Source organism: Saccoglossus kowalevskii, chromosome 2, assembly GCF_978046115.1.
Source record: "Saccoglossus kowalevskii chromosome 2, keSacKowa6.1, whole genome shotgun sequence".
NCBI classification, from domain to species: domain Eukaryota; kingdom Metazoa; phylum Hemichordata; class Enteropneusta; family Harrimaniidae; genus Saccoglossus; species Saccoglossus kowalevskii.
Genome location: NC_140642.1, coordinates 33,148,311 through 33,170,203, shown reverse-complemented (window position 1 = coordinate 33,170,203; position 21,893 = coordinate 33,148,311). Strand labels below are relative to the sequence as shown.

The following is a 21,893-nucleotide window of genomic DNA, read 5'->3' as shown; positions in this document are numbered from 1 at the left end:
TTTTGAAATTACGTCATAATGTGCTTAAATTGTTCATGCATAAATAAAATGAAGTGTTGTTACGCATACAGTGAATGATATGGATACAAGGGGTTTATTTGTGCTAATATATAACATTAAATTTAAAGGGGACACCCGGGTTCAAACCAGGGACCTCTCGATCTGCAGTCGAATGCTCTATCACTGAGCTATATCCCCACATGTTTAAACTAAATATAGGTAAATAACGACTAATACTATTTTGAAATTACGTAAAAATGTGCTTAAATTGTTCATACATGAACAAACTGAAGTGTTGGTAGGCATAGAGTGAATGATATGGATACAAGTGTTTTATGTTGGCTAATGTATAACATTAAAATAGAAGGGGACACCCGGGTTTAAACCGAGGACTTCTCGATCTGCAGTCGAGCTCTATCACTGAGCTATATCCCCACATGTTTAAAATAAATATAGGAAAATAACTACTGATACAATTTTAAAATTACGTCATAATGTGCTTAAATTGTTCATACATAAACAAAATGAAGCGTTTAGGCATAGAGTGAATGATCTGGACACAAGTGTTTTATGTTGGCTAATATATAACATTAAAATAGAAGGGGACACCCGGGTTCGAACCAGGGACCTCTCGATCTGCAGTCGAGCTCTACCACTGAGCTATATCCCCACAAGTTTAAAATAAATATAGAAAAATAACTAATGATACAATTTTAAAATTACGTCAAATTGTGCTTACATTTTAAATACATAAACAAAATGAAGTGTTTTGACATAGAGTGAATGATCTGAACACAAGTGTTTTTTGTTCGCTAATGCATAACATTAAAACAGAAGGGAACACCCGGGTTCGAACCAGGGACCTCTCGATCTGCAGTCGAATGCTCTACCACTTAGGTATATCCCCACATGTTTAAAATAAATACATATAGAAAAATAACGACTGATACTATTTTAAAATTACGTCATAATGTGCTTAAATTGTTCATGCATAAATAAAATGAAGTGTTGTTACGCATACAGTGAATGATATAGATACAAGGGGTTTATTTGTGCTAATATATAACATTAAAATTAAAGGGGACACCCGGGTTCAAACCAGGGACCTCTCGATCTGCAGTCGAATGCTCTATCACTGAGCTATATCCCCACATGTTTAAACTAAATATAGGTAAATAACGACTAATACTATTTTGAAATTACATAAAAATGTGCTTAAATTGTTCATACATGAACAAACTGAAGTGTTGGTAGGCATAGAGTGAATGATATGGATACAAGTGTTTTATGTTGGCTAATGTATAACATTAAAATAGAAGGGGACACCCGGGTTTAAACCGAGGACCTCTCGATCTGCAGTCGAGCTCTACCACTGAGCTATATCCCCACATCTTTAAAATAAATATAGGAAAATAACTACTGATACAATTTTGAAATTACGTCATAATGTGCTTAAATTATTCATACATAAACAAAATGAAGTGTTTAGGCATAGAGTGAAAGATCTGGACACAAGTGTTTTATGTTGGCTAATATATAACATTAAAATAGAAGGGGACACCCGGGTTCGAACCAGGGACCTCTCGATCTGCAGTCGAATGCTCTACCACTGAGCTATATCCCCACATGTTTAAAATAATTATAGAAAAATAACGACTGATATTATTTTGAAATTACGTCATAATGTGCTTAAATTGTTCATGCATAAATAAAATGAAGTGTTGTTACGCATACAGTGAATGATATGGATACAAGGGGTTTATTTGAGCTATATCCCCACATGTTTAAAACAAATATAGGGAAATAACCACTGATACTATTTTGAAAGTACGTAAAAATATGCTTAAATTGTTCATACATAAACAAAATGAAGTGTTGTTCGGCATAGAGTGAATGATATGAATACAAGAGGTTTATTTGTGCTAATATACAACATTAAAATTAAAGGGGACACCCGGGACCTCTCGATCTGCAGTCGAATGCTCTACCACTAAGCTATATCCCCACATCTTTAAAAGAAATATAAGGAAATAACTACTGATACAATTTTAAAATTACGTCATAATGTGCTTAAATTGTTCATATATAAACAAAATGAAGCGTTTAGGCATAGAGTGAATGATCTGGACACAAGTGTTTTATGTTGGCTAATGTATAACATTAAAATAGAAGGGGACACCCGGGTTTAAAGCGAGGACCTCTCGATCTGCAGTCGAGCTCTACCACTGAGATATATCCCCACAAGTTTAAAATAAATATAGAAAAATAACTAATGATACAATTTTAAAATTACGTCAAATTGTGCTTACATTTTTAATACATAAACAAAATGAAGTGTTTTGACATAGAGTGAATGATCTGGACACAAGTGTTTTATGTTCGCTAATGCATAACATTAAATTAGAAGGGGACACCCGGGTTCGAACCAGGGACCTCTCGATCTGCAGTCGAATGCTCTACCACTGAGCTATATCCCCACATGTTTAAAAAAATTATAGAAAAATAACGACTGATATTATTTTGAAATTACGTCATAATGTGCTTAAATTGTTCATGCATAAATAAAATGAAGTGTTGTTACGCATACAGTGAATGATATGGATACAAGGGGTTTATTTGTGCTAATATATAACATTAAAATTAAAGGGGACACCCGGGTTCAAACCAGGGACCTCTCGATCTGCAGTCGAATGCTCTATCACTGAGCTATATCCCCACATGTTTAAACTAAATATAGGTAAATAACGACTAATACTATTTTGAAATTACGTAAAAATGTGCTTAAATTGTTCATACATGAACAAACTGAAGTGTTGGTAGGCATAGAGTGAATGATATGGATACAAGTGTTTTATGTTGGCTAATGTATAACATTAAAATAGAAGGGGACACCCGGGTTTAAACCGAGGACCTCTCGATCTGCAGTCGAGCTCTACAACTGAGCTATATCCCCATATCTTTAAAATAAATATAGGAAAATAACTACTGATACAATTTTGAAATTACGTCATAATGTGCTTAAATTATTCATACATAAACAAAATGAAGTGTTTAGGCATAGAGTGAAAGATCTGGACACAAGTGTTTTATGTTGGCTAATATATAACATTAAAATAGAAGGGGACACCCGGGTTCGAACCAGGGACCTCTCGATCTGCAGTCGAATGCTCTACCACTGAGCTATATCCCCACATGTTTAAAATAATTATAGAAAAATAACGACTGATATTATTTTGAAATTACGTCATAATGTGCTTAAATTGTTCATGCATAAATAAAATGAAGTGTTGTTACGCATACAGTGAATGATATGGATACAAGGGGTTTATTTGAGCTATATCCCCACATGTTTAAAACAAATATAGGGAAATAACCACTGATACTATTTTGAAAGTACGTAAAAATATGCTTAAATTGTTCATACATAAACAAAATGAAGTGTTGTTCGGCATAGAGTGAATGATATGAATACAAGAGGTTTATTTGTGCTAATATACAACATTAAAATTAAAGGGGACACCCGGGACCTCTCGATCTGCAGTCGAATGCTCTACCACTAAGCTATATCCCCACATCTTTAAAATAAATATAAGGAAATAACTACTGATACAATTTTAAAATTACGTCATAATGTGCTTAAATTGTTCATACATAAACAAAATGAAGCGTTTAGGCATAGAGTGAATGATCTGGACACAAGTGTTTTATGTTGGCTAATGTATAACATTAAAATAGAAGGGGACACCCGGGTTTAAACCGAGGACCTCTCGATCTGCAGTCGAGCTCTACCACTGAGCTATATCCCCACATCTTTAAAATAAATATAGGAAAATAACTACTGATACAATTTTGAAATTACGTCATAATGTGCTTAAATTATTCATACATAAACAAAATGAAGTGTTTAGGCATAGAGTGAAAGATCTGGACACAAGTGTTTTATGTTGGCTAATATATAACATTAAAATAGAAGGGGACACCCGGGTTCGAACCAGGGACCTCTCGATCTGCAGTCGAATGCTCTACCACTGAGCTATATCCCCACATGTTTAAAATAATTATAGAAAAATAACGACTGATATTATTTTGAAATTACGTCATAATGTGCTTAAATTGTTCATGCATAAATAAAATGAAGTGTTGTTACGCATACAGTGAATGATATGGATACAAGGGGTTTATTTGAGCTATATCCCCACATGTTTAAAACAAATATAGGGAAATAACCACTGATACTATTTTGAAAGTACGTAAAAATATGCTTAAATTGTTCATACATAAACAAAATGAAGTGTTGTTCGGCATAGAGTGAATGATATGAATACAAGAGGTTTATTTGTGCTAATATACAACATTAAAATTAAAGGGGACACCCGGGACCTCTCGATCTGCAGTCGAATGCTCTACCACTAAGCTATATCCCCACATCTTTAAAATAAATATAAGGAAATAACTACTGATACAATTTTAAAATTACGTCATAATGTGCTTAAATTGTTCATACATAAACAAAATGAAGCGTTTAGGCATAGAGTGAATGATCTGGACACAAGTGTTTTATGTTGGCTAATGTATAACATTAAAATAGAAGGGGACACCCGGGTTTAAACCGAGGACCTCTCGATCTGCAGTCGAGCTCTACCACTGAGCTATATCCCCACATCTTTAAAATAAATATAGGAAAATAACTACTGATACAATTTTGAAATTACGTCATAATGTGCTTAAATTATTCATACATAAACGAAATGAAGTGTTTAGGTATAGAGTGAAAGATCTGGACACAAGTGTTTTATGTTGGCTAATATATAACATTAAAATAGAAGGGGACACCCGGGTTCGAACCAGGGACCTCTCGATCTGCAGTCGAATGCTCTACCACTGAGCTATATCCCCACATGTTTAAAATAATCATAGAAAAATAACGACTGATATTATTTTGAAATTACGTCATAATGTGCTTAAATTGTTCATGCATAAATAAAATGAAGTGTTGTTACGCATACAGTGAATGATATGGATACAAGGGGTTTATTTGTGCTAATATATAACATTAAATTTAAAGGGGACACCCGGGTTCAAACCAGGGACCTCTCGATCTGCAGTCGAATGCTCTATCACTGAGCTATATCCCCACATGTTTAAACTAAATATAGGTAAATAACGACTAATACTATTTTGAAATTACGTAAAAATGTGCTTAAATTGTTCATACATGAACAAACTGAAGTGTTGGTAGGCATAGAGTGAATGATATGGATACAAGTGTTTTATGTTGGCTAATGTATAACATTAAAATAGAAGGGGACACCCGGGTTTAAACCGAGGACTTCTCGATCTGCAGTCGAGCTCTATCACTGAGCTATATCCCCACATGTTTAAAATAAATATAGGAAAATAACTACTGATACAATTTTAAAATTACGTCATAATGTGCTTAAATTGTTCATACATAAACAAAATGAAGCGTATAGGCATAGAGTGAATGATCTGGACACAAGTGTTTTATGTTGGCTAATTTATAACATTAAAATAGAAGGGGACACCCGGGTTCGAACCAGGGACCTCTCGATCTGCAGTCGAGCTCTACCACTGAGCTATATCCCCACAAGTTTAAAATAAATATAGAAAAATAACTAATGATACAATTTTAAAATTACGTCAAATTGTGCTTACATTTTAAATACATAAACAAAATGAAGTGTTTTGACATAGAGTGAATGATCTGAACACAAGTGTTTTTTGTTCGCTAATGCATAACATTAAAACAGAAGGGAACACCCGGGTTCGAACCAGGGACCTCTCGATCTGCAGTCGAATGCTCTACCACTTAGGTATATCCCCACATGTTTAAAATAAATACATATAGAAAAATAACGACTGATACTATTTTAAAATTACGTCATAATGTGCTTAAATTGTTCATGCATAAATAAAATGAAGTGTTGTTACGCATACAGTGAATGATATAGATACAAGGGGTTTATTTGTGCTAATATATAACATTAAAATTAAAGGGGACACCCGGGTTCAAACCAGGGACCTCTCGATCTGCAGTCGAATGCTCTATCACTGAGCTATATCCCCACATGTTTAAACTAAATATAGGTAAATAACGACTAATACTATTTTGAAATTACATAAAAATGTGCTTAAATTGTTCATACATGAACAAACTGAAGTGTTGGTAGGCATAGAGTGAATGATATGGATACAAGTGTTTTATGTTGGCTAATGTATAACATTAAAATAGAAGGGGACACCCGGGTTTAAACCGAGGACCTCTCGATCTGCAGTCGAGCTCTACCACTGAGCTATATCCCCACATCTTTAAAATAAATATAGGAAAATAACTACTGATACAATTTTGAAATTACGTCATAATGTGCTTAAATTATTCATACATAAACAAAATGAAGTGTTTAGGCATAGAGTGAAAGATCTGGACACAAGTGTTTTATGTTGGCTAATATATAACATTAAAATAGAAGGGGACACCCGGGTTCGAACCAGGGACCTCTCGATCTGCAGTCGAATGCTCTACCACTGAGCTATATCCCCACATGTTTAAAATAATTATAGAAAAATAACGACTGATATTATTTTGAAATTACGTCATAATGTGCTTAAATTGTTCATGCATAAATAAAATGAAGTGTTGTTACGCATACAGTGAATGATATGGATACAAGGGGTTTATTTGAGCTATATCCCCACATGTTTAAAACAAATATAGGGAAATAACCACTGATACTATTTTGAAAGTACGTAAAAATATGCTTAAATTGTTCATACATAAACAAAATGAAGTGTTGTTCGGCATAGAGTGAATGATATGAATACAAGAGGTTTATTTGTGCTAATATACAACATTAAAATTAAAGGGGACACCCGGGACCTCTCGATCTGCAGTCGAATGCTCTACCACTAAGCTATATCCCCACATCTTTAAAAGAAATATAAGGAAATAACTACTGATACAATTTTAAAATTACGTCATAATGTGCTTAAATTGTTCATATATAAACAAAATGAAGCGTTTAGGCATAGAGTGAATGATCTGGACACAAGTGTTTTATGTTGGCTAATGTATAACATTAAAATAGAAGGGGACACCCGGGTTTAAAGCGAGGACCTCTCGATCTGCAGTCGAGCTCTACCACTGAGATATATCCCCACAAGTTTAAAATAAATATAGAAAAATAACTAATGATACAATTTTAAAATTACGTCAAATTGTGCTTACATTTTTAATACATAAACAAAATGAAGTGTTTTGACATAGAGTGAATGATCTGGACACAAGTGTTTTATGTTCGCTAATGCATAACATTAAATTAGAAGGGGACACCCGGGTTCGAACCAGGGACCTCTCGATCTGCAGTCGAATGCTCTACCACTGAGCTATATCCCCACATGTTTAAAAAAATTATAGAAAAATAACGACTGATATTATTTTGAAATTACGTCATAATGTGCTTAAATTGTTCATGCATAAATAAAATGAAGTGTTGTTACGCATACAGTGAATGATATGGATACAAGGGGTTTATTTGTGCTAATATATAACATTAAAATTAAAGGGGACACCCGGGTTCAAACCAGGGACCTCTCGATCTGCAGTCGAATGCTCTATCACTGAGCTATATCCCCACATGTTTAAACTAAATATAGGTAAATAACGACTAATACTATTTTGAAATTACGTAAAAATGTGCTTAAATTGTTCATACATGAACAAACTGAAGTGTTGGTAGGCATAGAGTGAATGATATGGATACAAGTGTTTTATGTTGGCTAATGTATAACATTAAAATAGAAGGGGACACCCGGGTTTAAACCGAGGACCTCTCGATCTGCAGTCGAGCTCTACAACTGAGCTATATCCCCATATCTTTAAAATAAATATAGGAAAATAACTACTGATGCAATTTTAAAATTACGTCATTATGTGCTTAAATTGTTCATACATAAACAAAATGAAGCGTTTAGGCATAGAGTGAATGATCTGGACACAAGTGTTTTATGTTGGCTAATATATAACATTAAAATAGAAAGGGACACCCGGGTTCGAACCAGGGACCTCTCGATCTGCAGTCGAATGCTCTACCACTGAGCTATATCCCCACATGATTAAAATAAATGTAGAAAAATAACGACTGATACTATTTTGAAATTACGTCATAATGTGCTTGAATTGTTCATGCATTAACAAAATAAAGTGTTTAGGATAGAGTGAATGATCTGGACACAAGTGTTTTATGTTGGCAAATGCATAACATTAAAATAGAAAGGGACACCCGGGTTCGAACCAGGGACCTCTCGATCTGCAGTCGAGCTCTACCACTGAGCTATATCCCCACAAGTTTAAAATAAATATAGAAAAATAACTAATGATATAATTTTAAAATTACGTCAAATTGTGCTTACATTTTTAATACATAAACAAAATGAAGTGTTTTGACATAGAGTGAATGATCTGGACACAAGTGTTTTATGTTCGCTAATGCATAACATTAAAATAGAAGGGGACACCCGGGTTCGAACCAGGGACCTCTCGATCTGCAGTCGAATGCTCTACCACTGAGCTATATCCCCACATGTCTAAATTTAATATAGGAAAATAACGACTGATACTATTTTGAAATTACGTAAAATGTGCTTAAATTGTTCATACATAAACATACTGAAGTGTTGTTACGCATACAGTGAATGATATGGATACAAGGGGTTTATTTGTGCTAATATATAACATTAAAATTAAAGGGGACACCCGGGTTCAAACCAGGGACCTCTCGATCTGCAAACGAATGCTCTATCACTGAGCTATATCCCCACATGTTTAAACTAAATATAGGTAAATAACGACTGATACTATTTTGAAATTACGTAAAAATGTGCTTAAATTGTTCATACATAAACATACTGAAGTGTTGGTAGGCATAGAGTGAATGATATGGATACAAGTGTTTTATGTTGGCTAATGTATAACATTAAAATAGAAGGGGACACCCGGGTTTAAACCGAGGACCTCTCGATCTGCAGTCGAGCTCTACCACTGAGCTATATCCCCACATCTTTAAAATAAATATAGGAAAATAACTACTGATACAATTTTGAAATTACGTCATAATGTGCTTAAATTATTCATACATAAACAAAATGAAGTGTTTAGGCATAGAGTGAAAGATCTGGACACAAGTGTTTTATGTTGGCTAATATATAACATTAAAATAGAAGGGGACACCCGGGTTCGAACCAGGGACCTCTCGATCTGCAGTCGAATGCTCTACCACTGAGCTATATCCCCACATGTTTAAAATAATTATAGAAAAATAACGACTGATATTATTTTGAAATTACGTCATAATGTGCTTAAATTGTTCATGCATAAATAAAATGAAGTGTTGTTACGCATACAGTGAATGATATGGATACAAGGGGTTTATTTGAGCTATATCCCCACATGTTTAAAACAAATATAGGGAAATAACCACTGATACTATTTTGAAAGTACGTAAAAATATGCTTAAATTGTTCATACATAAACAAAATGAAGTGTTGTTCGGCATAGAGTGAATGATATGAATACAAGAGGTTTATTTGTGCTAATATACAACATTAAAATTAAAGGGGACACCCGGGACCTCTCGATCTGCAGTCGAATGCTCTACCACTAAGCTATATCCCCACATCTTTAAAATAAATATAAGGAAATAACTACTGATACAATTTTAAAATTACGTCATAATGTGCTTAAATTGTTCATACATAAACAAAATGAAGCGTTTAGGCATAGAGTGAATGATCTGGACACAAGTGTTTTATGTTGGCTAATGTATAACATTAAAATAGAAGGGGACACCCGGGTTTAAAGCGAGGACCTCTCGATCTCAAGTCGAGCTCTACCACTGAGCTATATCCCCACAAGTTTAAAATAAATATAGAAAAATAACTAATGATACAATTTTAAAATTACGTCAAATTGTGCTTACATTTTTAATACATAAACAAAATGAAGTGTTTTGACATAGAGTGAATGATCTGGACACAAGTGTTTTATGTTCGCTAATGCATAACATTAAAATAGAAGGGGACACCCGGGTTCGAACCAGGGACCTCTCGATCTGCAGTCGAATGCTCTACCACTGAGCTATATCCCCACATGTTTAAAATAATTATAGAAAAATAACGACTGATATTATTTTGAAATTACGTCATAATGTGCTTAAATTGTTCATGCATAAATAAAATGAAGTGTTGATACGCATACAGTGAATGATATGGATACATGGGGTTTATTTGTGCTAATATATAACATTAAAATTAAAGGGGACACCCGGGTTCAAACCAGGGACCTCTCGATCTGCAGTCGAATGCTCTATCACTGAGCTATATCCCCACATGTTTAAACTAAATATAGGTAAATAACGACTAATACTATTTTGAAATTACGTAAAAATGTGCTTAAATTGTTCATACATGAACAAACTGAAGTGTTGGTAGGCATAGAGTGAATGATATGGATACAAGTGTTTTATGTTGGCTAATGTATAACATTAAAATAGAAGGGGACACCCGGGTTCGAACCAGGGACCTCTCGATCTGCAGTCGAATGCTCTACCACTGAGCTATATCCCCACATGTTTAAAATAATTATAGAAAAATAACGACTGATATTATTTTGAAATTACGTCATAATGTGCTTAAATTGTTCATGCATAAATAAAATGAAGTGTTGTTACGCATACAGTGAATGATATGGATACAAGGGGTTTATTTGTGCTAATATATAACATTAAAATTAAAGGGGACACCCGGGTTCAAACCAGGGACCTCTCGATCTGCAGTCGAATGCTCTACCACTCAGCTATATCCCCTCATGTTTAAAATAAATATAGGAAAATAACGACTGATACTATTTTGAAATTACGTAAAAATGTGCTTAAATTGTTCATACATAAACATACTGAAGTGTTGTTACGCATAGAGTGAACGATCTGGACACAAGTGTTTTATGTTGGCTAATGTATAACATTAAAATAGAAGGGGACACCCGGGTTCGAACCAGGGACCTCTCGATCTGCAGTCGAATGCTCTACCACTGAGCTATATCCCCACATGTTTAAAATAAATATCGGAAAATAACGACTGACACTGTTTTGAAATTACGTAAAAAATGTGCTTAAATTGTTCATACATAAACAAAATGAAGTGTTGTTCGGCATAGAGTGAATGATATGAATACAAGGGGTTTATTTGAGCTATATCCCCACATGTTTAAAATAAATATAGAAAAATAACTACTGATACTATTTTAAAATTACGTCATAATGTGCTAAAATTGTTCATACATAAACAAAATGAAGCGTTTAGGCATAGAGTGAATGATCTGGACACAAGTGTTTTATGTTGGCTAATATATAACATTAAAATAGAAGGGGACACCCGGGCTCGAACCAGGGACCTCTCGATCTGCAGTCGAATGCTCTACCACTGAGCTATATCCCCACATGTTTAAAATAATTATAGAAAAATAACGACTGATATTATTTTGAAATTACGTCATAATGTGCTTAAATTGTTCATGCATAAATAAAATGAAGTGTTGTTACGCATACAGTGAATGATATGGATACAAGGGGTTTATTTGAGCTATATCCCCACATGTTTAAAACAAATATAGGGAAATAACCACTGATACTATTTTGAAAGTACGTAAAAATATGCTTAAATTGTTCATACATAAACAAAATGAAGTGTTGTTCGGCATAGAGTGAATGATATGAATACAAGAGGTTTATTTGTGCTAATATACAACATTAAAATTAAAGGGGACACCCGGGACCTCTCGATCTGCAGTCGAATGCTCTACCACTAAGCTATATCCCCACATCTTTAAAATAAATATAAGGAAATAACTACTGATACAATTTTAAAATTACGTCATAATGTGCTTAAATTGTTCATACATAAACAAAATGAAGCGTTTAGGCATAGAGTGAATGATCTGGACACAAGTGTTTTATGTTGGCTAATGTATAACATTAAAATAGAAGGGGACACCCGGGTTTAAAGCGAGGACCTCTCGATCTCAAGTCGAGCTCTACCACTGAGCTATATCCCCACAAGTTTAAAATAAATATAGAAAAATAACTAATGATACAATTTTAAAATTACGTCAAATTGTGCTTACATTTTTAATACATAAACAAAATGAAGTGTTTTGACATAGAGTGAATGATCTGGACACAAGTGTTTTATGTTCGCTAATGCATAACATTAAATTAGAAGGGGACACCCGGGTTCGAACCAGGGACCTCTCGATCTGCAGTCGAATGCTCTACCACTGAGCTATATCCCCACATGTTTAAAGTAATTATAGAAAAATAACAACTGATATTATTTTGAAATTACGTCATAATGTGCTTAAATTGTTCATGCATAAATAAAATGAAGTGTTGTTACGCATACAGTGAATGATGATATGGATACAAGGGGTTTATTTGTGCTAATATATAACATTAAAATTAAAGGGGACACCCGGGTTCAAACCAGGGACCTCTCGATCTGCAGTCGAATGCTCTACCACTCAGCTATATCCCCTCATGTTTAAAATAAATATAGGAAAATAACTACTGATACTATTTTAAAATTACGTCATAATGTGCTAAAATTGTTCATACATAAACAAAATGAAGCGTTTAGGCATAGAGTGAATGATCTGGACACAAGTGTTTTATGTTGGCTAATATATAACATTAAAATAGAAGGGGACACCCGGGTTCGAACCAGGGACCTCTCGATCTGCAGTCGAATGCTCTACCACTGAGCTATATCCCCACATGTTAAAATAAATATCGGAAAATAACGACTGACACTGTTTTGAAATTACGTAAAAAATGTGCTTAAATTGTTCATACATAAACAAAATGAAGTGTTGTTCGGCATAGAGTGAATGATATGAATACAAGGGGTTTATTTGAGCTATATCCCCACATGTTTAAAATAAATATAGAAAAATAACTACTGATACTATTTTAAAATTACGTCATAATGTGCTAAAATTGTTCATACATAAACAAAATGAAGCGTTTAGGCATAGAGTGAATGATCTGGACACAAGTGTTTTATGTTGGCTAATATATAACATTAAAATAGAAGGGGACACCCGGGTTCGAACCAGGGACCTCTCGATCTGCAGTCGAATGCTCTACCACTGAGCTATATCCCCACATGTTTAAAATAATTATAGAAAAATAACGACTGATATTATTTTGAAATTACGTCATAATGTGCTTAAATTGTTCATGCATAAATAAAATGAAGTGTTGTTACGCATACAGTGAATGATATGGATACAAGGGGTTTATTTGAGCTATATCCCCACATGTTTAAAACAAATATAGGGAAATAACCACTGATACTATTTTGAAAGTACGTAAAAATATGCTTAAATTGTTCATACATAAACAAAATGAAGTGTTGTTCGGCATAGAGTGAATGATATGAATACAAGAGGTTTATTTGTGCTAATATACAACATTAAAATTAAAGGGGACACCCGGGACCTCTCGATCTGCAGTCGAATGCTCTACCACTAAGCTATATCCCCACATCTTTAAAATAAATATAAGGAAATAACTACTGATACAATTTTAAAATTACGTCATAATGTGCTTAAATTGTTCATACATAAACAAAATGAAGCGTTTAGGCATAGAGTGAATGATCTGGACACAAGTGTTTTATGTTGGCTAATGTATAACATTAAAATAGAAGGAGACACCCGGGTTTAAAGCGAGGACCTCTCGATCTCAAGTCGAGCTCTACCACTGAGCTATATCCCCACAAGTTTAAAATAAATATAGAAAAATAACTAATGATACAATTTTAAAATTACGTCAAATTGTGCTTACATTTTTAATACATAAACAAAATGAAGTGTTTTGACATAGAGTGAATGATCTGGACACAAGTGTTTTATGTTCGCTAATGCATAACATTAAATTAGAAGGGGACACCCGGGTTCGAACCAGGGACCTCTCGATCTGCAGTCGAATGCTCTACCACTGAGCTATATCCCCACATGTTTAAAATAATTATAGAAAAATAACGACTGATATTATTTTGAAATTACGTCATAATGTGCTTAAATTGTTCATGCATAAATAAAATGAAGTGTTGTTACGCATACAGTGAATGATATGGATACATGGGGTTTATTTGTGCTAATATATAACATTAAAATTAAAGGGGACACCCGGGTTCAAACCAGGGACCTCTCGATCTGCAGTCGAATGCTCTATCACTGAGCTGTATCCCCACATGTTTAAACTAAATATAGGTAAATAACGACTAATACTATTTTGAAATTACATAAAAATGTGCTTAAATTGTTCATACATGAACAAACTGAAGTGTTGGTAGGCATAGAGTGAATGATATGGATACAAGTGTTTTATGTTGGCTAATGTATAACATTAAAATAGAAGGGGACACCCGGGTTTAAACCGAAGACCTCTCGATCTGCAGTCGAGCTCTACCACTGAGCTATATCCCCACATCTTTAAAATAAATATAGGAAAATAACTACTGATACAATTTTGAAATTACGTCATAATGTGCTTAAATTATTCATACATAAACAAAATGAAGTGTTTAGGCATAGAGTGAAAGATCTGGACACAAGTGTTTTATGTTGGCTAATATATAACATTAAAATAGAAGGGGACACCCGGGTTCGAACCAGGGACCTCTCGATCTGCAGTCTAATGCTCTACCACTGAGCTATATCCCCACATGTTTAAAATAATTATAGAAAAATAACGACTGATATTATTTTTAAATTACGTCATAATGTGCTTAAATTGTTCATGCATAAATAAAATGAAGTGTTGTTACGCATACAGTGAATGATATGGATACAAGGGGTTTATTTGAGCTATATCCCCACATGTTTAAAACAAATATAGGGAAATAACCACTGATACTATTTTGAAAGTACGTAAAAATATGCTTAAATTGTTCATACATAAACAAAATGAAGTGTTGTTCGGCATAGAGTGAATGATATGAATACAAGAGGTTTATTTGTGCTAATATACAACATTAAAATTAAAGGGGACACCCGGGACCTCTCGATCTGCAGTCGAATGCTCTACCACTAAGCTATATCCCCACATCTTTAAAATAAATATAAGGAAATAACTACTGATACAATTTTAAAATTACGTCACAATGTGCTTAAATTGTTCATACATAAACAAAATGAAGCGTTTAGGCATAGAGTGAATGATCTGGACACAAGTGTTTTATGTTGGCTAATGTATAACATTAAAATAGAAGGGGACACCCGGGTTTAAAGCGAGGACCTCTCGATCTCAAGTCGAGCTCTACCACTGAGCTATATCCCCACAAGTTTAAAGTAAATATAGAAAAATAACTAATGATACAATTTTAAAATTACGTCAAATTGTGCTTACATTTTTAATACATAAACAAAATGAAGTGTTTTGACATAGAGTGAATGATCTGGACACAAGTGTTTTATGTTCGCTAATGCATAACATTAAAATAGAAGGGGACACCCGGGTTCGAACCAGGGACCTCTCGATCTGCAGTCGAATGCTCTACCACTGAGCTATATCCCCACATGTTTAAAATAATTATAGAAAAATAACGACTGATATTATTTTGAAATTACGTCATAATGTGCTTAAATTGTTCATGCATAAATAAAATGAAGTGTTGTTACGCATACAGTGAAAGATATGGATACATGGGGTTTATTTGTGCTAATATATAACATTAAAATTAAAGGGGACACCCGGGTTCAAACCAGGGACCTCTCGATCTGCAGTCGAATGCTCTATCACTGAGCTATATCCCCACATGTTTAAACTAAATATAGGTAAATAACGACTAATACTATTTTGAAATTACGTAAAAATGTGCTTAAATTGTTCATACATGAAAAAACTGAAGTGTTGGTAGGCATAGAGTGAATGATATGGATACAAGTGTTTTATGTTGGCTAATGTATAACATTAAAATAGAAGGGGACACCCGGGTTTAAACCGAGGACCTCTCGATCTGCAGTCGAGCTCTACCACTGAGCTATATCCCCACATCTTTAAAATAAATATAGGAAAATAACTACTGATACAATTTTGAAATTACGTCATAATGTGCTTAAATTATTCATACATAAACAAAATGAAGTGTTTAGGCATAGAGTGAAAGATCTGGACACAAGTGTTTTATGTTGGCTAATATATAACATTAAAATAGAAGGGGACACCCGGGTTCGAACCAGGGACCTCTCGATCTGCAGTCGAATGCTCTACCACTGAGCTATATCCCCACATGTTTAAAATAATTATAGAAAAATAACGACTGATATTATTTTGAAATTACGTCATAATGTGCTTAAATTGTTCATGCATAAATAAAATGAAGTGTTGTTACGCATACAGTGAATGATATGGATACAAGGGGTTTATTTGTGCTAATATATAACATTAAAATTAAAGGGGACACCCGGGTTTAAACCAGGGACCTCTCGATCTGCAGTCGAATGCTCTACCACTCAGCTATATCCCCTCATGTTTAAAATAAATATAGGAAAATAACGACTGATACTATTTTGAAATTACGTAAAAATGTGCTTAAATTGTTCATACATAAACATACTGAAGTGTTGTTACGCATAGAGTGAACGATCTGGACACAAGTGTTTTATGTTGGCTAATGTATAACATTAAAATAGAAGGGGACACCCAGGTTCGAACCAGGGACCTCTCGATCTGGAGTCGAATGCTCTACCACTGAGCTATATCCCCACATGTTTAAAATAAATATAGAAAAATAACTACTGATACTATTTTAAAATTACGTCATAATGTGCTAAAATTGTTCATACATAAACAAAATGAAGCGTTTAGGCATAGAGTGAATGATCTGGACACAAGTGTTTTATGTTGGCTAATATATAACATTAAAATAGAAGGGGACACCCGGGTTCGAACCAGGGACCTCTCGATCTGCAGTCGAATGCTCTACCACTGAGCTATATCCCCACATGTTTAAAATAAATATCGGAAAATAACGACTGACACTGTTTTGAAATTACGTAAAAAATGTGCTTAAATTGTTCATACATAAACAAAATGAAGTGTTGTTCGGCATAGAGTGAATGATATGAATACAAGGGGTTTATTTGAGCTATATCCCCACATGTTTAAAATAAATATAGGGAAATAACCACTGATACTATTTTGAAAGTACGTAAAAAATGTGCTTAAATTGTTCATACATAAACAAAATGAAGTGTTGTTCGGCATAGAGTGAATGATATGAATACAAGAGGTTTATTTGTGCTAATATACAACATTAAAATTAAAGGGTACACCCGGGACCTCTCGATCTGCAGTCGAATGCTCTACCACTAAGCTATATCCCCACATCTTTAAAATAAATATAAGGAAATAACTACTGATACAATTTTAAAATTACGTCATAATGTGCTTAAATTGTTCATACATAAACAAAATGAAGCGTTTAGGCATAGAGTGAATGATCTGGACACAAGTGTTTTATGTTGGCTAATGTATAACATTAAAATAGAAGGGGACACCCGGGTTTAAAGCGAGGACCTCTCGATCTCAAGTCGAGCTCTACCACTGAGCTATATCCCCACAAGTTTAAAATAAATATAGAAAAATAACTAATGATACAATTTTAAAATTACATCAAATTGTGCTTACATTTTTAATACATAAACAAAATGAAGTGTTTTGACATAGAGTGAATGATCTGGACACAAGTGTTTTATGTTCGCTAATGCATAACATTAAAATAGAAGGGGACACCCGGGTTCGAACCAGGGACCTCTCGATCTGCAGTCAAATGCTCTACCACTGAGCTATATCCCCACATGTCTAAAATTAATATAGGAAAATAACGACTGATACTATTTTGAAATTACGTAAAATGTGCTTAAATTGTTCATACATAAACATACTGAAGTGTTGTTACGCATACAGTGAATGATATGGATACAAGGGGTTTATTTGAACTAATATATAACATTAAAATTAAAGGGGACACCCGGGTTCAAACCAGGGACCTCTCGATCTGCAGTCGAATGCTCTATCACTGAGCTGTATCCCCACATGTTTAAACTAAATATAGGTAAATAACGACTAATACTATTTTGAAATTACATAAAAATGTGCTTAAATTGTTCATACATGAACAAACTGAAGTGTTGGTAGGCATAGAGTGAATGATATGGATACAAGTGTTTTATGTTGGCTAATGTATAACATTAAAATAGAAGGGGACACCCGGGTTTAAACCGAAGACCTCTCGATCTGCAGTCGAGCTCTACCACTGAGCTATATCCCCACATCTTTAAAATAAATATAGGAAAATAACTACTGATACAATTTTGAAATTACGTCATAATGTGCTTAAATTATTCATACATAAACAAAATGAAGTGTTTAGGCATAGAGTGAAAGATCTGGACACAAGTGTTTTATGTTGGCTAATATATAACATTAAAATAGAAGGGGACACCCGGGTTCGAACCAGGGACCTCTCGATCTGCAGTCGAATGCTCTACCACTGAGCTATATCCCCACATGTTTAAAATAATTATAGAAAAATAACGACTGATATTATTTTTAAATTACGTCATAATGTGCTTAAATTGTTCATGCATAAATAAAATGAAGTGTTGTTACGCATACAGTGAATGATATGGATACAAGGGGTTTATTTGAGCTATATCCCCACATGTTTAAAACAAATATAGGGAAATAACCACTGATACTATTTTGAAAGTACGTAAAAATATGCTTAAATTGTTCATACATAAACAAAATGAAGTGTTGTTCGGCATAGAGTGAATGATATGAATACAAGAGGTTTATTTGTGCTAATATACAACATTAAAATTAAAGGGGACACCCGGGACCTCTCGATCTGCAGTCGAATGCTCTACCACTAAGCTATATCCCCACATCTTTAAAATAAATATAAGGAAATAACTACTGATACAATTTTAAAATTACGTCACAATGTGCTTAAATTGTTCATACATAAACAAAATGAAGCGTTTAGGCATAGAGTGAATGATCTGGACACAAGTGTTTTATGTTGGCTAATGTATAACATTAAAATAGAAGGGGACACCCGGGTTTAAAGCGAGGACCTCTCGATCTCAAGTCGAGCTCTACCACTGAGCTATATCCCCACAAGTTTAAAGTAAATATAGAAAAATAACTAATGATACAATTTTAAAATTACGTCAAATTGTGCTTACATTTTTAATACATAAACAAAATGAAGTGTTTTGACATAGAGTGAATGATCTGGACACAAGTGTTTTATGTTCGCTAATGCATAACATTAAAATAGAAGGGGACACCCGGGTTCGAACCAGGGACCTCTCGATCTGCAGTCGAATGCTCTACCACTGAGCTATATCCCCACATGTTTAAAATAATTATAGAAAAATAACGACTGATATTATTTTGAAATTACGTCATAATGTGCTTAAATTGTTCATGCATAAATAAAATGAAGTGTTGTTACGCATACAGTGAATGATATGGATACATGGGGTTTATTTGTGCTAATATATAACATTAAAATTAAAGGGGACACCCGGGTTCAAACCAGGGACCTCTCGATCTGCAGTCGAATGCTCTATCACTGAGCTATATCCCCACATGTTTAAACTAAATATAGGTAAATAACGACTAATACTATTTTGAAATTACGTAAAAATGTGCTTAAATTGTTCATACATGAAAAAACTGAAGTGTTGGTAGGCATAGAGTGAATGATATGGATACAAGTGTTTTATGTTGGCTAATGTATAACATTAAAATAGAAGGGGACACCCGGGTTTAAACCGAGGACCTCTCGATCTGCAGTCGAGCTCTACCACTGAGCTATATCCCCACATCTTTAAAATAAATATAGGAAAATAACTACTGATACAATTTTGAAATTACGTCATAATGTGCTTAAATTATTCATACATAAACAAAATGAAGTGTTTAGGCATAGAGTGAAAGATCTGGACACAAGTGTTTTATGTTGGCTAATATATAACATTAAAATAGAAGGGGACACCCGGGTTCGAACCAGGGACCTCTCGATCTGCAGTCGAATGCTCTACCACTGAGCTATATCCCCACATGTTTAAAATAATTATAGAAAAATAACGACTGATATTATTTTGAAATTACGTCATAATGTGCTTAAATTGTTCATGCATAAATAAAATGAAGTGTTGTTACGCATACAGTGAATGATATGGATACAAGGGGTTTATTTGTGCTAATGTATAACATTAAAATTAAAGGGGACACCCGGGTTTAAACCAGGGACCTCTCGATCTGCAGTCGAATGCTCTACCACTCAGCTATATCCCCTCATGTTTAAAATAAATATAGGAAAATAACGACTGATACTATTTTGAAATTACGTAAAAATGTGCTTAAATTGTTCATACATAAACATACTGAAGTGTTGTTACGCATAGAGTGAACGATCTGGACACAAGTGTTTTATGTTGGCTAATGTATAACATTAAAATAGAAGGGGACACCCAGGTTCGAACCAGGGACCTCTCGATCTGCAGTCGAATGCTCTACCACTGAGCTATATCCCCACATGTTTAAAATAAATATAGAAAAATAACTACTGATACTATTTTAAAATTACGTCATAATGTGCTAAAATTGTTCATACATAAACAAAATGAAGCGTTTAGGCATAGAGTGAATGATCTGGACACAAGTGTTTTATGTTGGCTAATATATAACATTAAAATAGAAGGGGACACCCGGGTTCGAACCAGGGACCTCTCGATCTGCAGTCGAATGCTCTACCACTGAGCTATATCCCCACATGTTTAAAATAAATATCGGAAAATAACGACTGACACTGTTTTGAAATTACGTAAAAAATGTGCTTAAATTGTTCATACATAAACAAAATGAAGTGTTGTTCGGCATAGAGTGAATGATATGAATACAAGGGGTTTATTTGAGCTATATCCCCACATGTTTAAAATAAATATAGGGAAATAACCACTGATACTATTTTGAAAGTACGTAAAAAATGTGCTTAAATTGTTCATACATAAACAAAATGAAGTGTTGTTCGGCATAGAGTGAATGATATGAATACAAGAGGTTTATTTGTGCTAATATACAACATTAAAATTAAAGGGTACACCCGGGACCTCTCGATCTGCAGTCGAATGCTCTACCACTAAGCTATATCCCCACATCTTTAAAATAAATATAAGGAAATAACTACTGATACAATTTTAAAATTACGTCATAATGTGCTTAAATTGTTCATACATAAACAAAATGAAGCGTTTAGGCATAGAGTGAATGATCTGGACACAAGTGTTTTATGTTGGCTAATGTATAACATTAAAATAGAAGGGGACACCCGGGTTTAAAGCGAGGACCTCTCGATCTCAAGTCGAGCTCTACCACTGAGCTATATCCCCACAAGTTTAAAATAAATATAGAAAAATAACTAATGATACAATTTTAAAATTACATCAAATCGTGCTTACATTTTTAATACATAAACAAAATGAAGTGTTTTGACATAGAGTGAATGATCTGGACACAAGTGTTTTATGTTCGCTAATGCATAACATTAAAATAGAAGGGGACACCCGGGTTCGAACCAGGGACCTCTCGATCTGCAGTCAAATGCTCTACCACTGAGCTATATCCCCACATGTCTAAAATTAATATAGGAAAATAACGACTGATACTATTTTGAAATTACGTAAAATGTGCTTAAATTGTTCATACATAAACATACTGAAGTGTTGTTACGCATAC

General features: G+C 34.0%; 43 non-coding genes across 43 annotated transcripts; all 43 read right to left on the bottom strand.

The window, feature by feature from the left end:
• Positions 1 to 126: 126 nt before the first annotated feature.
• TRNAC-GCA (transfer RNA cysteine (anticodon GCA)) lies at positions 127 to 198 on the bottom strand. Its single transcript has one exon. It is a non-coding gene; the product is annotated as a tRNA-Cys (tRNA).
• Positions 199 to 1,078: 880 nt separating this feature from the next.
• On the bottom strand, positions 1,079 to 1,150 carry TRNAC-GCA (transfer RNA cysteine (anticodon GCA)). The gene has a single exon. It is a non-coding gene; the product is annotated as a tRNA-Cys (tRNA).
• Positions 1,151 to 1,552: 402 nt separating this feature from the next.
• Positions 1,553 to 1,624, bottom strand: TRNAC-GCA (transfer RNA cysteine (anticodon GCA)). The gene has a single exon. It is a non-coding gene; the product is annotated as a tRNA-Cys (tRNA).
• A 781-nt stretch (positions 1,625 to 2,405) lies between these two features.
• Positions 2,406 to 2,477, bottom strand: TRNAC-GCA (transfer RNA cysteine (anticodon GCA)). Its single transcript has one exon. It is a non-coding gene; the product is annotated as a tRNA-Cys (tRNA).
• A 167-nt stretch (positions 2,478 to 2,644) lies between these two features.
• TRNAC-GCA (transfer RNA cysteine (anticodon GCA)) lies at positions 2,645 to 2,716 on the bottom strand. The gene has a single exon. It is a non-coding gene; the product is annotated as a tRNA-Cys (tRNA).
• Positions 2,717 to 3,118: 402 nt separating this feature from the next.
• TRNAC-GCA (transfer RNA cysteine (anticodon GCA)) lies at positions 3,119 to 3,190 on the bottom strand. Its single transcript has one exon. It is a non-coding gene; the product is annotated as a tRNA-Cys (tRNA).
• Positions 3,191 to 3,971: 781 nt separating this feature from the next.
• TRNAC-GCA (transfer RNA cysteine (anticodon GCA)) lies at positions 3,972 to 4,043 on the bottom strand. Its single transcript has one exon. It is a non-coding gene; the product is annotated as a tRNA-Cys (tRNA).
• A 781-nt stretch (positions 4,044 to 4,824) lies between these two features.
• TRNAC-GCA (transfer RNA cysteine (anticodon GCA)) lies at positions 4,825 to 4,896 on the bottom strand. The gene has a single exon. It is a non-coding gene; the product is annotated as a tRNA-Cys (tRNA).
• Positions 4,897 to 5,063: 167 nt separating this feature from the next.
• TRNAC-GCA (transfer RNA cysteine (anticodon GCA)) lies at positions 5,064 to 5,135 on the bottom strand. The gene has a single exon. It is a non-coding gene; the product is annotated as a tRNA-Cys (tRNA).
• Positions 5,136 to 6,015: 880 nt separating this feature from the next.
• TRNAC-GCA (transfer RNA cysteine (anticodon GCA)) lies at positions 6,016 to 6,087 on the bottom strand. The gene has a single exon. It is a non-coding gene; the product is annotated as a tRNA-Cys (tRNA).
• Positions 6,088 to 6,489: 402 nt separating this feature from the next.
• TRNAC-GCA (transfer RNA cysteine (anticodon GCA)) lies at positions 6,490 to 6,561 on the bottom strand. Its single transcript has one exon. It is a non-coding gene; the product is annotated as a tRNA-Cys (tRNA).
• Positions 6,562 to 7,342: 781 nt separating this feature from the next.
• Positions 7,343 to 7,414, bottom strand: TRNAC-GCA (transfer RNA cysteine (anticodon GCA)). Its single transcript has one exon. It is a non-coding gene; the product is annotated as a tRNA-Cys (tRNA).
• A 167-nt stretch (positions 7,415 to 7,581) lies between these two features.
• Positions 7,582 to 7,653, bottom strand: TRNAC-GCA (transfer RNA cysteine (anticodon GCA)). The gene has a single exon. It is a non-coding gene; the product is annotated as a tRNA-Cys (tRNA).
• A 402-nt stretch (positions 7,654 to 8,055) lies between these two features.
• On the bottom strand, positions 8,056 to 8,127 carry TRNAC-GCA (transfer RNA cysteine (anticodon GCA)). The gene has a single exon. It is a non-coding gene; the product is annotated as a tRNA-Cys (tRNA).
• A 399-nt stretch (positions 8,128 to 8,526) lies between these two features.
• Positions 8,527 to 8,598, bottom strand: TRNAC-GCA (transfer RNA cysteine (anticodon GCA)). The gene has a single exon. It is a non-coding gene; the product is annotated as a tRNA-Cys (tRNA).
• A 640-nt stretch (positions 8,599 to 9,238) lies between these two features.
• Positions 9,239 to 9,310, bottom strand: TRNAC-GCA (transfer RNA cysteine (anticodon GCA)). The gene has a single exon. It is a non-coding gene; the product is annotated as a tRNA-Cys (tRNA).
• Positions 9,311 to 10,091: 781 nt separating this feature from the next.
• TRNAC-GCA (transfer RNA cysteine (anticodon GCA)) lies at positions 10,092 to 10,163 on the bottom strand. The gene has a single exon. It is a non-coding gene; the product is annotated as a tRNA-Cys (tRNA).
• A 167-nt stretch (positions 10,164 to 10,330) lies between these two features.
• On the bottom strand, positions 10,331 to 10,402 carry TRNAC-GCA (transfer RNA cysteine (anticodon GCA)). The gene has a single exon. It is a non-coding gene; the product is annotated as a tRNA-Cys (tRNA).
• Positions 10,403 to 10,569: 167 nt separating this feature from the next.
• On the bottom strand, positions 10,570 to 10,641 carry TRNAC-GCA (transfer RNA cysteine (anticodon GCA)). Its single transcript has one exon. It is a non-coding gene; the product is annotated as a tRNA-Cys (tRNA).
• Positions 10,642 to 10,808: 167 nt separating this feature from the next.
• On the bottom strand, positions 10,809 to 10,880 carry TRNAC-GCA (transfer RNA cysteine (anticodon GCA)). Its single transcript has one exon. It is a non-coding gene; the product is annotated as a tRNA-Cys (tRNA).
• A 167-nt stretch (positions 10,881 to 11,047) lies between these two features.
• Positions 11,048 to 11,119, bottom strand: TRNAC-GCA (transfer RNA cysteine (anticodon GCA)). Its single transcript has one exon. It is a non-coding gene; the product is annotated as a tRNA-Cys (tRNA).
• A 320-nt stretch (positions 11,120 to 11,439) lies between these two features.
• Positions 11,440 to 11,511, bottom strand: TRNAC-GCA (transfer RNA cysteine (anticodon GCA)). Its single transcript has one exon. It is a non-coding gene; the product is annotated as a tRNA-Cys (tRNA).
• Positions 11,512 to 12,292: 781 nt separating this feature from the next.
• On the bottom strand, positions 12,293 to 12,364 carry TRNAC-GCA (transfer RNA cysteine (anticodon GCA)). Its single transcript has one exon. It is a non-coding gene; the product is annotated as a tRNA-Cys (tRNA).
• Positions 12,365 to 12,534: 170 nt separating this feature from the next.
• On the bottom strand, positions 12,535 to 12,606 carry TRNAC-GCA (transfer RNA cysteine (anticodon GCA)). Its single transcript has one exon. It is a non-coding gene; the product is annotated as a tRNA-Cys (tRNA).
• Positions 12,607 to 12,771: 165 nt separating this feature from the next.
• TRNAC-GCA (transfer RNA cysteine (anticodon GCA)) lies at positions 12,772 to 12,843 on the bottom strand. The gene has a single exon. It is a non-coding gene; the product is annotated as a tRNA-Cys (tRNA).
• A 319-nt stretch (positions 12,844 to 13,162) lies between these two features.
• On the bottom strand, positions 13,163 to 13,234 carry TRNAC-GCA (transfer RNA cysteine (anticodon GCA)). Its single transcript has one exon. It is a non-coding gene; the product is annotated as a tRNA-Cys (tRNA).
• A 781-nt stretch (positions 13,235 to 14,015) lies between these two features.
• Positions 14,016 to 14,087, bottom strand: TRNAC-GCA (transfer RNA cysteine (anticodon GCA)). Its single transcript has one exon. It is a non-coding gene; the product is annotated as a tRNA-Cys (tRNA).
• Positions 14,088 to 14,728: 641 nt separating this feature from the next.
• TRNAC-GCA (transfer RNA cysteine (anticodon GCA)) lies at positions 14,729 to 14,800 on the bottom strand. The gene has a single exon. It is a non-coding gene; the product is annotated as a tRNA-Cys (tRNA).
• Positions 14,801 to 15,581: 781 nt separating this feature from the next.
• On the bottom strand, positions 15,582 to 15,653 carry TRNAC-GCA (transfer RNA cysteine (anticodon GCA)). Its single transcript has one exon. It is a non-coding gene; the product is annotated as a tRNA-Cys (tRNA).
• Positions 15,654 to 15,820: 167 nt separating this feature from the next.
• TRNAC-GCA (transfer RNA cysteine (anticodon GCA)) lies at positions 15,821 to 15,892 on the bottom strand. The gene has a single exon. It is a non-coding gene; the product is annotated as a tRNA-Cys (tRNA).
• A 402-nt stretch (positions 15,893 to 16,294) lies between these two features.
• On the bottom strand, positions 16,295 to 16,366 carry TRNAC-GCA (transfer RNA cysteine (anticodon GCA)). Its single transcript has one exon. It is a non-coding gene; the product is annotated as a tRNA-Cys (tRNA).
• Positions 16,367 to 16,533: 167 nt separating this feature from the next.
• Positions 16,534 to 16,605, bottom strand: TRNAC-GCA (transfer RNA cysteine (anticodon GCA)). The gene has a single exon. It is a non-coding gene; the product is annotated as a tRNA-Cys (tRNA).
• Positions 16,606 to 16,772: 167 nt separating this feature from the next.
• On the bottom strand, positions 16,773 to 16,844 carry TRNAW-CCA (transfer RNA tryptophan (anticodon CCA)). The gene has a single exon. It is a non-coding gene; the product is annotated as a tRNA-Trp (tRNA).
• A 165-nt stretch (positions 16,845 to 17,009) lies between these two features.
• TRNAC-GCA (transfer RNA cysteine (anticodon GCA)) lies at positions 17,010 to 17,081 on the bottom strand. Its single transcript has one exon. It is a non-coding gene; the product is annotated as a tRNA-Cys (tRNA).
• A 783-nt stretch (positions 17,082 to 17,864) lies between these two features.
• On the bottom strand, positions 17,865 to 17,936 carry TRNAC-GCA (transfer RNA cysteine (anticodon GCA)). The gene has a single exon. It is a non-coding gene; the product is annotated as a tRNA-Cys (tRNA).
• Positions 17,937 to 18,576: 640 nt separating this feature from the next.
• TRNAC-GCA (transfer RNA cysteine (anticodon GCA)) lies at positions 18,577 to 18,648 on the bottom strand. The gene has a single exon. It is a non-coding gene; the product is annotated as a tRNA-Cys (tRNA).
• Positions 18,649 to 19,429: 781 nt separating this feature from the next.
• On the bottom strand, positions 19,430 to 19,501 carry TRNAC-GCA (transfer RNA cysteine (anticodon GCA)). Its single transcript has one exon. It is a non-coding gene; the product is annotated as a tRNA-Cys (tRNA).
• Positions 19,502 to 19,668: 167 nt separating this feature from the next.
• TRNAC-GCA (transfer RNA cysteine (anticodon GCA)) lies at positions 19,669 to 19,740 on the bottom strand. Its single transcript has one exon. It is a non-coding gene; the product is annotated as a tRNA-Cys (tRNA).
• A 402-nt stretch (positions 19,741 to 20,142) lies between these two features.
• Positions 20,143 to 20,214, bottom strand: TRNAC-GCA (transfer RNA cysteine (anticodon GCA)). Its single transcript has one exon. It is a non-coding gene; the product is annotated as a tRNA-Cys (tRNA).
• A 167-nt stretch (positions 20,215 to 20,381) lies between these two features.
• Positions 20,382 to 20,453, bottom strand: TRNAC-GCA (transfer RNA cysteine (anticodon GCA)). The gene has a single exon. It is a non-coding gene; the product is annotated as a tRNA-Cys (tRNA).
• Positions 20,454 to 20,620: 167 nt separating this feature from the next.
• Positions 20,621 to 20,692, bottom strand: TRNAC-GCA (transfer RNA cysteine (anticodon GCA)). The gene has a single exon. It is a non-coding gene; the product is annotated as a tRNA-Cys (tRNA).
• Positions 20,693 to 20,857: 165 nt separating this feature from the next.
• On the bottom strand, positions 20,858 to 20,929 carry TRNAC-GCA (transfer RNA cysteine (anticodon GCA)). Its single transcript has one exon. It is a non-coding gene; the product is annotated as a tRNA-Cys (tRNA).
• A 783-nt stretch (positions 20,930 to 21,712) lies between these two features.
• TRNAC-GCA (transfer RNA cysteine (anticodon GCA)) lies at positions 21,713 to 21,784 on the bottom strand. Its single transcript has one exon. It is a non-coding gene; the product is annotated as a tRNA-Cys (tRNA).
• Between the last annotated feature and the right edge of the window lie 109 nt (positions 21,785 to 21,893).